Source organism: Rattus norvegicus, chromosome 9 (genome assembly GCF_021556685.1).
Source record: "Rattus norvegicus strain SHRSP/BbbUtx chromosome 9, alternate assembly SHRSP_T2T, whole genome shotgun sequence".
NCBI classification, from domain to species: Eukaryota; Metazoa; Chordata; class Mammalia; order Rodentia; family Muridae; genus Rattus; species Rattus norvegicus.
The window spans coordinates 24,668,972-24,680,006 of NC_141542.1; the positions used below are offsets into that span (position 1 = coordinate 24,668,972).

Below are 11,035 nucleotides of genomic sequence, written 5' to 3' on the forward strand. Positions count from 1 at the left end.
GGATGTGAAAAATTCTTCTGATGCAAACCAGTTGCCAATACGAAGAACAACCACGGTCCAGACCAAGGTGACCTGGATGCTGTCAAATAGGCCGAGGCAGCCTGGACAGCCATCAGAGTCTGTTTAACACACAGATATCTGTCATTTCAAAAGGGGGAAAATGAAGCCTGACTTTTCCCCCCACTTTATGCAAAACCAAGAATATTCCAGCATTGAGGCTTACAAATAAAAATATACCAAGAAATTTCATAGAATATACATTTCTCTTGTGTGTGCTACTGAGTGTGTGTGTGTTTGGTATGTTTTGTGTGTGTGTATGTGTGAGGGTGTGTGTGCTTGTGTTTGAGTGTGTGTGTATGTGTGTGAGTGTATGTGTGAGGGTGTGTGAGTGTGTGTTTTTTGTGTGTGTGAGTGAGTGTGTGTGTTTTGTGTGTGTTTTGTGTGTGTGAGTGTGTTTGTGTGTGTGTGTGTTTTGTGTGTGTGTGTTTGTGTGTGTCTGTGTGTCTGTGTGCACTAATGCTTCAATTATCTGCTATGGTGAACACTGTCCCCAACTCAATTATGGAGGTTAGTATTAAGCTGTGAGTAGTATGTGGAGAGTGGTCACAAAGAACATTTAGGAGTCCTCTTCTGTTAAGTTGTCTGAGACTTCCAAATGCTGCATGTTGTGAGTGGGTCTCACATCTCAGCACACTAACTCTATTAAGTACAATTCCCGTGTGTTTTTCTTAAATAATTTTCTATGAAAACCTTTAATAATTTTTTTCTCCCATTCATCTTTTGGGGGACGAAGGGTCTTTGGGTTTTTTTTTTCTTGCTTACTTTAGGTCCACAGGATTTTCTGTAGCCTTTGAAGAAGTCCTAGTTAGGATACTGGATCTGTATACTTTAGGGAATTAACCAGTTAACTGAGCACATTTTTTCTTTGGTTTCTGTTTTTCTTTTGAGATCTCACTGTGGGAACAGAGGAAGCCCTGAGGAAGTACAGCCCTAAGTGGATGTCTGCTGTAAACATGATATGACCATGCCATGGACCCAAAGCCATTTATCCATGGGGAAAAGGCAAAGGCCCCCATACCCCTTGAGGCTCAGAGACATGACAATGCCTTCTCAGGATGACATTGATAGTGTGTGCAGAAAAAGTCTACTCTACCTTTCCCCCTGGCCCCATCTGGATATTTACAGCCTGAAGACTGCTCCCTGCAGAGACTGCTCCTACTGAGATTAGCTAAATCTGCCCCTTGTCAGTTACATATGCATAGTCCTCCCCTCCTTGTTTATCTGCATGTAATGCCCACCTCCTTGCTTCCCTGTGCAACAGCCCTGCTTCCTGGCCAACTCTATATAATAAACATGCTGAGCTTCTGGGATGCTGCATTTTCTCCAGCTCACGGACCCAGCCTTCCCCATCTATGTGTGTCCAATGTCATTCTTCATTTCCTCCTCACCCCTGGTCAGACCCAAGTCCCCGGAGCCACGCAAAGGACTTGACAATCTCAGTCTGCTCCACTTTGAAGGAAGTGCTTTCTAAACTGAAATCTAAAGCACACAGTGGGTTTAGCTCCCTCTCAAGTGTCTTTGGTGAGGGATGGGGTGGGTGTGAGACCAGTTGCATTATGACTATTGCAGAAGAGTAAAGGATTCACAGTTTGCTTTTGGAGAAGGCGAGCTCCCCAAGAGGCTATCATTGCCAATGTTTTCCCAAGTCACCTTCTAGGAGGTCAACTGACTCCTAGGTGAGTCTTTGGTTACACTGCTTCAGTTTTCTGTGGCTACACTGTCCAAATGGCACCCACTGGTCATTTGAGATGGCTATTTGAGATGAACTGAACTTAGAACTAAAATCTGCCTCTTTAGTCACAGCAGGCAAACCAGGAGGCAAACAGCCAGCCAGAATCCATAGACAGAAAGACCGCAGATATATAATATTTCTATCATCTAGAAATTTCTCCTGGACAGCAGTGGTCTAGGTTCTTGGTGTCTGGTTTTTCCTTCAGGGAGAATTACTTGACATACTAATATCCAACGGTTTATTTTTAAAGCAACTTTACCAAAATATGGCTTACTCACCCCCAAATTAATCCATTTTAAGTCTACAATGCAATGGTTCCCCATAAATCTACCCGAGTTCATCGCTAGACCACGGAACAAAAGATCAAGAGTGTTTGCAGTTATGTAAAATGGTATGCAACAGTATTGACCACTGCATAATCATACTGTACTACTTTTGAATTCTTCAAAATTCAGGCCTTTTATTGATAGTTGTACAAAAATACATTATCCTAGAGTTGAGAAAATATTATACAGAATTTCATCTGGGCTTTATTATTCAATGAGACTTTAATATTTTGCATCTTTTGCTAGTATTGTTAGATTCTTTATAAGAATTTTATTTTGTGGAGTTTTTTTTTTTTTTTTTTTGCCAATCTGGTCATTATTTGATGCCATTTCAATGTTCTCAGGATTTTAATGAAAATAATACCACAGTGAAAACATGATACTCATTTTCTTGAGCCATTTACATATGGATATACATACATATGGGAAGTTATGTATACATATTTCTATGCTATACTGTGTAGAATACAATTCTATTATACGTCAACATATACAGTTTGCTCAATATGATTTCTGTGAATGGTATCAGTCATGGGGAAATATTAAGAGCCTGAATAAACATGGACAATATTTGCAGAATGCACATAAAATTGAAGATGGTATATAAGCAAAAGTGTGAAGTATATCACTTAGAGCTTTCATATCGAATGCACTTTAATATTTTTAATAGATTAAAAAAATTTAAATCATCTTTACCCAGTTTCATGTTTTTTTTTCACTATGTGTCTCCTGGATGATTTGAATTATATATGCTGCTCAAGATCCTTTTAACAACAGAAACCTAAATGTGTTTCTGATATTTCTATTCACTTGATCACTGTTCAATAATTGTACCAAGTTGATAGCTGTAATTTTTTATCACTTTAAGAATGTAAATTTCATGTGTATGTATACTTTTGATCCTAACTCTTTGGAGGCATAGGCAGGTGGGTCTCTTTTTTGAGGTCTACCTGGTCTACATAGGAAAACCCTGTCTTAAAAAATTAATCAATAAATAAGCAAATAAATAAAAAGAATTTAAAACACTTGAAATTAATATGAACACAACCACATCTTTAATAACAATTGATTTTTTATTGCAGATAATTCATATAATCAATTTAAAAAATGTTATATAGTATCATATGGGAACTCAATTTCACCGTAAAATAAACCTGCTCTTCTCACTTCATTGGTTGCTCTTAGTTAACATTTTCATACACATATATAATTTATTCTGATTATTCTCTCCCCCACATCTTCTCATCCCCTCCCCTATGACTTAAACTTATACAGTCTTCTAAATTTAGGCTTTCCAAATTTAGGATTTCTCTTTTATTTATTATACATTCCTTTACTTTTCCATCTACAGTTGATGATATCTTAATAAGAAACCCATTCTGTCATTAGGATTATCTCAGTGCTTGGTAAGAGACATTCACATTCTCAGTAGCTTGTCATCAGTGCAGGAAATGACATCGAGGTCTCTCTCTGTTTCTGTCTCTCTCTGGCGCTGGCTCTCTGTCTCTGTCACCTACTCCGTCTTTCTCTGTCTTTCTGTCTCTCTGTCTCTCTGTCTCTCTGTCTCTCTGTCTCTCTCTCCATCCCCTCCCCAATTGTTTTGTTTTCTAATACAAGGTCTCACACTTTAGTCTAGGCTTGAACTCAAGGCAATCCACCTACCTCAGCCTTGTGAGTGCTGGGATTCCAGGCATACACCATCTTGCCCAGTGAATTTTGTGACTCTCGTACATCCCTTTACCATTTCTGAATTATTTTTAATATTGCTGTGACCCTTTTCTAGCTTCTAGATGTAGATACATTAACTGATTAGAAGGTTTTATTTTTAAAGATTTATTTATTTATGTACATGAACACTCTGCGAGTGTGCCTGCATGTCAGAAGAGAGCTTCAGACAGAAGAGGGCATTGGATCCCACTGCAGATAGTTGTCTGTCAGCATGTGGTTGCTGGGAATTGAACTTGGGAGCACTGGAGAAGCAGGGCTCTTAAGCACCAAGCCATCTCTCCAGCCTGATAAAAAAGATTTTAAATTTCATTCTATTTCTGTTTGTTTACAATCTTTCTTCTTGAGAACACTGTGATGGAATGTCCAAATGGTAATTAGTGGCGGTTGGTAGGAGCCATATGTGTGATGCTGCCATATGTGTGAGGGGCTGGCAACAAGGTGCAGAGCCAAGACCATGGCCCAGTGCCCTGAGGCTCGCCTGCTGGATGTGGGCTCTCAGCCCAATCAGGATGCCTTCAGGTGAGGACAGCAGGTGGTGGCTTGCACCCTGCTGAGCCGGCCTAGGAGAGTGGCAACCACAATCACCATGCCCAAGCCTCAAGCCTGGGGCAGCTGGAAGCTCCGCAGGCGATGGCCGCGGTTGGGTCACGGTGGGCCTGGTGGCCACAGAAGCCGCCCTGCGCCTCCTCAGAGCACTGAGGGGGTCTGACGGGCCTGGGCGGAGCCCGGAGATCCACACCACACGCCTCCCCGTGTCCTGCCTCCCGGTGTTGCCTGCATGGTGGAGTGGGCACCCGTGTCCGTCCCACCCCGCAGCTCGACCGCGCCCGAGCCGGGCCTCAGGGCACGCGGAGCTCGTGGGTGAGCGCGGGGCCTGAGGGGACCGGGCGCGCGTTATATTTGGCGCCGGCAGCAGCGCGTGTTCCTGGGCGAGTTTTCCTTCCGCGGGTGCCGGCAGCCGGGGCGCCGCCGCCCAAGCTGACTCCTCTCTCTCCCTCTCCGACCCCGGCAGGGCCCAGAGGTGATTCTGCCTGCACGATGTCCTCCTTCCTGGAGGCGAGCTCTTCGCAGGCGCCACATGGCGAACAAAAAGAGAAAAAAGAAAAGAAAAAGCAGAAGAAGCGGCCAGGGAAGGGGGCCTTAGCGGCGTTGGGCGTCACCTCGGCCACCGGAGGGCGCGCTATGACAGTGGCGGAGTTTCCAACCGAGACTACAGCCTCGCAGTGTCCAAGGAAGAAGCCCAGGCCAGTCCTGCCAGGGGACCTCGAGGCCTGGCGCTCGCGCAGACCCCTAGCCCGACCTCCGGTCTGGTCCCCAGGGACAGCAAGCAGCAAGCAGAGCGGGCTGCACCTTAAGAGCAGCATCATCAAGGTAGGTAGGAGACCTGCCCCCCTCCTTGGACTTGTTCTGCCCACCCCACATCTGCCCTGGGAAAGCAGTGGCAGAAGGAGGCAATGCAAAGTGAGCCCACTGGGTAGGGGAAGGGAGGGTTCAGGGATGTATGGAGAGGTGAAGAAGGGATTGGAAAGCCTATGGCATTGGGAAAGAGTGGAGGGGTAATCTGGAGTGTGCATGAGAGCTGTGCTCTGACATCCCCACAGCAACTTGGGGTTGTCACACCTCTCCAGATGACTTGGAATAAATGGCCTGTACTTGCCAGGGCAGGACAGGCTTTTCAGAGGCAGCTTAGCCTGGTGGCACATCCCTGTAATATTTCTAATGTATGTTAAAGGCCTGGGATCAAGGGAAAATATTTTCTAAAAACCTTAGGCAATGAATGTATTATTTAATAGATTTCTTCTGATCTACTTTGTAATTGGTTGCCCCTTGCAAGAGATTGTATTTGGAGGATGCAAAATACCCTCCTTCAATTACTCGGAGAAAGGGAACATAAACAGAGATTTCCTCTTTTTTAGCCTGCAAAGCTCTGAGAGATTACAGTTCTGCATAATTTAATTCTTTCCTACCTGCTATGAGCAGACCTTCAGATCAGCAAGTTCCTTTGGAATGGTTTTGCTTGTTTTTGTTTATTTTCCATGGTGCTGATTAGAAAGCCATGAATTGTTTTGTGAATTTTAAATTTCAAGAGGTGGCACCTAGAGTTGATGGTGGTTTCCTTCAAACACTGCAGCGTAGTTGCAGCATAAAAAAATACTTCTTGTGACAAGAAGTGGAAAAAGAAAGTTGATGAGCTAAGAAAAGTAAAGCCTTGAGCCAGATCAACCATTTGGCTTCCTCAAATATGGAGCAAGCATGGAATGTGGCTTTTTCAGAATCGATGGGGTTTTTAGGACTGGGCAGTGAATGCTGTCTGGTGCTAACCCGTCCCTTTTGTGGCTGACAACCCTTAGGAGACAGGTCAGAATGTGCCAACAGCACAGAGTTGGCACTGGTGGTGTTTGAACTCAGAAGTGCTCAGGAACTGTGAAAGTTTGTATGTTATCATCCTGGAGCCATCTAGTGAAATAGACCACTGTGATGCTGTGTAAGAGGCTGTTGTGAGGGCTGGAGAGATGACTCAATGGGTAAGAGCACCAAGTGTTCTTCCAGAGGTCCTGAGTTCAAATGCCAGCAACCACATGGTAGCTCACAACCATCTGTAATGAGTACTGATGCCCTCTTCTGTTGTGTCTGAAGAGAGCTGCATTGTCTCACATATAAATAAATAAATCTTACAAAAGATTGTCATCTACTGCAGTTTCTATGTGGACAGGGCACAGTTGAAGGGCTTAAAGATCAAGTACATTGCCTGTCTTTAAAGATCAAGTGTATCACCTAACTTTTAAACCAAGAAATGTAGTGTCTTTTTTGCTGCTTGTGTAGCTTTTAGTGATGTATCTTTTCTCCTAGTACGTCCTTTGTTTCCATAATAGTTGTTTTCAAGTATATATGATTATCGCTCCTATTTGCAGAGCTATTCAATATTTTCATTGGTTAAATATTTGTGGTGAATTTACATTGTGATATCAGTAAAATGCTATGTGAAACTTTTAGAGAATATACCGGTTTGGGTAATTTTAATAATCTTTGCCCTCAAGTGGTGGCCTGTTTTCACATTGAAAAGACTGGAATTCATTACCATCCATAGCAGGATTGATAGGGAAGCACAATGGACAGCGACAGTGTAGTTCCCTTTGACAGTTGTGGGAGCCAAGAAAGAAGTGTGACTTGCTTTTTGTGATTTACCAAATCAAGACTCAGTATCATTACTATAGAAGCCCATGGAAAAAATGATGAAGGTTTCAGAAATCACCAGTTGAAGAAATGGTGGTTTTGCTTATATTGAATTCTGAGTTTCAAAGTTATGTTTCATTTTTCTTTATTCCTTAATGAGGCTTTATATTAAGTTTTTTTATTCACCATTACCCACTTAGATGCACAGTGCTAGGATCGTAGTAGGTGCTCATTAAATCACTGACCATTGGGGAGGAGGTGTGATAAGAAAGTATGTATTTTCTGTAAGTTCTCTTAGTTTTGGGAACAGGTGGTTTTAGGTTTACCATCATAGTTTGGTATCTTGTCCCACATAAGACAACTTGACAGAACCCCCTTTCTGGCCATTATGTTCAACTTATTTTTCTCTTAATCATTCTTGAAAATCATGGAAGTAGTGTGGAAAATTGATTGTACCTGCAGTATAGCAAAAAAGCCCAGTCTAGATAGGAAGCAGTTATGTTTCTCCATGAGCTGATGTCTTAAAACATCTAGATTTTAGGAATTTGGTGTTGTGTTTTCTAAACATACATCTTACAGCATACAGGTAACATCGTGAGAGAATAAAGGAATCTTTTGATTTAGCACCAAATTCCCTAAAGCAATGACTACTGCTCAGCTCTCCTGGCCATATGAATAGCCGAAATTATATTTCACTCTTTTAAAGAAATAATGAAAGCACTTAAGGTTAAAGCAGAGCCCATGGGAAAAGTTTGCTGTGGTGTTTCTCTTTGGTTTCTTTTGCTCTTTCTAGAGAATGACTTTAAGAAGTCAGGGCGACCGGTCAGGTGGTCAGTGTGGTCAGGCAGTCATGAGCAGATGGTTAAGCGATGTGCTAGGGCCCCATAGGCCAGTGAGCCCAGCTGAGAAGCAGAGTCTAGCCAGTGAGCGTAACTGAATAGCAGAGGCTAGACAGTGAACCTGACTGAAGAGCAGAGGCTAGCCAGTGAGCCTAGCTGAAGAGCAGAGGCTAGCCAGTGAGCCTGACTGAAGAGCAGAGGCTAGCCAGTGAGCCCAGCTGAAAAGCAGAGTCTAGGCATTGAGCCAGGCTGAAGAGCACAGGCTAGCCAGTGAGTCTGACTGAAGAGCAGAGGCTAGCCAGTGAGCCAGGCTGAAGAGAGAGGCTAGCCAGTGAGCCTGACTGAAGAGCAGAGGCTAGCCAGTGAGCCAAACTGAAGAGCAGAGGCTAGCCATTGAGCCTGACTGAAGAGCAGAGGCTAGCCAGGGAACCTGACTGAAGAGCACAGGGTAGACAGTGAGCCTGACTGAAGAGCAAGGCTAGCGAGTGAGCCTGACTGAAGAGCAGAGGCTAGCCAGTGAGGCTGACTGAAGAACAGAGGCTAGGCAGTGAGCCTGACTGAAGAGCAGAGGCTAGTCAGTGAGCCAGGCTGAAGAGCACAGGCTAGCCAGTGAGCCAGGCTGAAGAGCACAGGCTAGCCAGTGAGCCTGACTGAAGAGCACAGGCTAGCCAGTGAGCCAGGCTGAAGAGCAGAGGCTAGCCAGTGAGCCTTACTAAAGAGCAGAGGCTAGCCAGTGAGTCTGACTGAAGAGCAGAGGCTAGCCAGTGAGCCAGGCTGAAGAGCAGAGGCTAGCCAGTGAGCCTGCCTGAAGAGCAGAGGCTAGCCAGTGAGCCTGACTGAAGACTGAAGAGCAGTGATTTTAACCTTTATTTATAAGTTCTTCAGTTTTCCTAAAATTTCTACAAAGGTTTGCCTCCATAAAGTTTGACTTATAAGGTTCTCCTTCCTCTCTTCTCCTTATCTCCTTTCCTCTTGCTCTTATGACACAATAATTTCCTTACTCTCAATGCCTTACTCTCAACGCTATGCCTTTACTTCTAAGTTCTTCTTGAGTTCTGTTCTCTTCAGTTCAGTTCTGTCTAAAAAGCTTTCTCTCTCTTTGTCCTCAGCATTTGTATATCTTTCTGAACACAGCATCACATGGTGAAAAGTTCACCACAAGTTTGCACAGGAATTCAAATCATAAGTTGGATAATCAGTTTACGACAGAGAATGTTTACATGCATATCCATGAAGAGTAATCATCAGGATAAACCGTCACCATCTGTCACTGGCTCTGCATGTTCATGGAGAGTTAAAAGCTGTAATTTTTATGAGAAAAGAATAAGTGAAATTGCCTATAGGCAAATCCAGTCAATTATTTACGTTCAGTCCTTGCACCTATAGTAAATCATTAGTTCTCTTTTAATGAACTTTTGTTAATTGGTTTGTACCCTCTTAGAATGGGTTCTAATTTGTAGATGCCTGCTTGGTATAGCAGAAGCAATTCACTCGTGAAACTTTAAGAAGGAAGAGTTCTCAATGCAATTTTGATTACCAGAGAAAACATAATAGCTGTCCCATTATAAAGGAGCTTAAAATTACTAATCTAATTTTAGGAATTCTTATAGAACCATCATAAGAATTAAGAAATCATCTATTTTTCTGTACATCACCACGCCAAGACAATACATCTTCGTTGCTCTGTGGTGATCTGCTCAAAAGAGTGGGGTAAAGAGCATGACAAATACAGAGGCAGATACTTGCAGCCAACCATTCAACTGAGAGCAGGGTCCCCAATGGAGGAGTAAGAGAAAGGATTGGGGGAGCTGAAGGGGTTTACAGCCCCATAAGAACAACACTAAGAAACACCCAGAGCTCCCAGGACCGAAACCACCATCCAAAGAGTACACATGGACGGACCCATGGCTACAGCTGCATATGTAGAAGAGGATGGCCTTCTTGGGCACAAATGGGAGGAGAAGCCCTTGGTCTTGTCAAGGCTTGATGCCCCAGTGTAGGGGAAACCAGAACAGGGAGGCAGATAGGCCTGGGTGTTTGGGTGGGTGTGGTAACACCCTCAGAGTAGAAGGGGGAGGGGGTTTTATAAGGGGTTTTGTGGAAACCAGGAAAATGGATAACATTCGAAATGTAACAAAAGCCCTCTCTGGGGAAGGGACAGCGGATAAGGTGCTCTGAGCCCCTACTTCCCTGCTGCCTCCCTTTGATCACGACTTTGGTGCATGGTGTCAGCTTGGGACTCTCCATGGGCTGCTGCTGGCACTGGTCCTGGCGTTCATGGCCAAGAGCATGATAAGCAAGGAGCACATGGTTTGTCCCGATTCAGAGCAGGGCCAGTGGCCACCAGAGAATAAGCACAGCTTCCTGTACGATCATGAGGTCTTCCTGGGCAAGGAGGACTCCAAGACCTTTGATAGCTAATCCTGGACGAGAGCAGAAGTTGGGGAAAATGTTGATCCAATTGACAGAGATGAAGGCAGCCTTGTTATTACTGAGGATCTGAAAGTTTGGATCAAACAGGTACAGAAAAGATACATCAACCAAAATGTGGCTAAACTCTGGAAGGATTATGATAGGGACATAGATGAAAAATCTCCTGGGAAGAATACCAGCAGGCTACCTATGGCTACTACCTGGGAAACCTTGCTGAATTCCAAGATAGCTCTGATCATCACAACTTTAAAAAGTTGCCTCCACGAGATGAGAGGAGGTTTAAGGCCTTGACGGTGACCTGACAGCTACTCAGGACAGGTTCATTGCTTTCCTGCACTAAGAGGATTTAGAACATCTGAAGGAGATTGTAGTTCTGGAAACGCTGGAGAATATCGACCAAAACGGGGATGGTTTTGTGGACCAGGATGAGTACATTGTGGACATCTTTTTCTCACGAGGACAATTGCCCTGAGACCGACTGGGTTTTGTCTGGGGAGCAGTTCAATGATTTCCCAGATCTGAACAAGGATGGGAAACTGGATTAGGATGAGATTCACCATTGGATCCTCCCTCAGGACTATGACCATGCACAGGCTGAGGCCCAGCATCTGGTATATGAATCAGATAAAAACAAGGATGAGATGCTGACCAAGGAGGAGATTCTAGACAACTGGACCATGTTTGTGAGAAGCCATGCCACCAATTACAGGGAAGATCTTACCAAAAATCATGATGATCTTTGA

At 44.0% G+C, this 11,035-nt stretch overlaps 1 pseudogene; it reads left to right on the forward strand.

Annotated features, from left to right (window-relative positions):
• Window positions 1-10,136: 10,136 nt before the first annotated feature.
• On the forward strand, window positions 10,137-11,035 carry LOC148003573 (reticulocalbin-1 pseudogene; annotated as a pseudogene).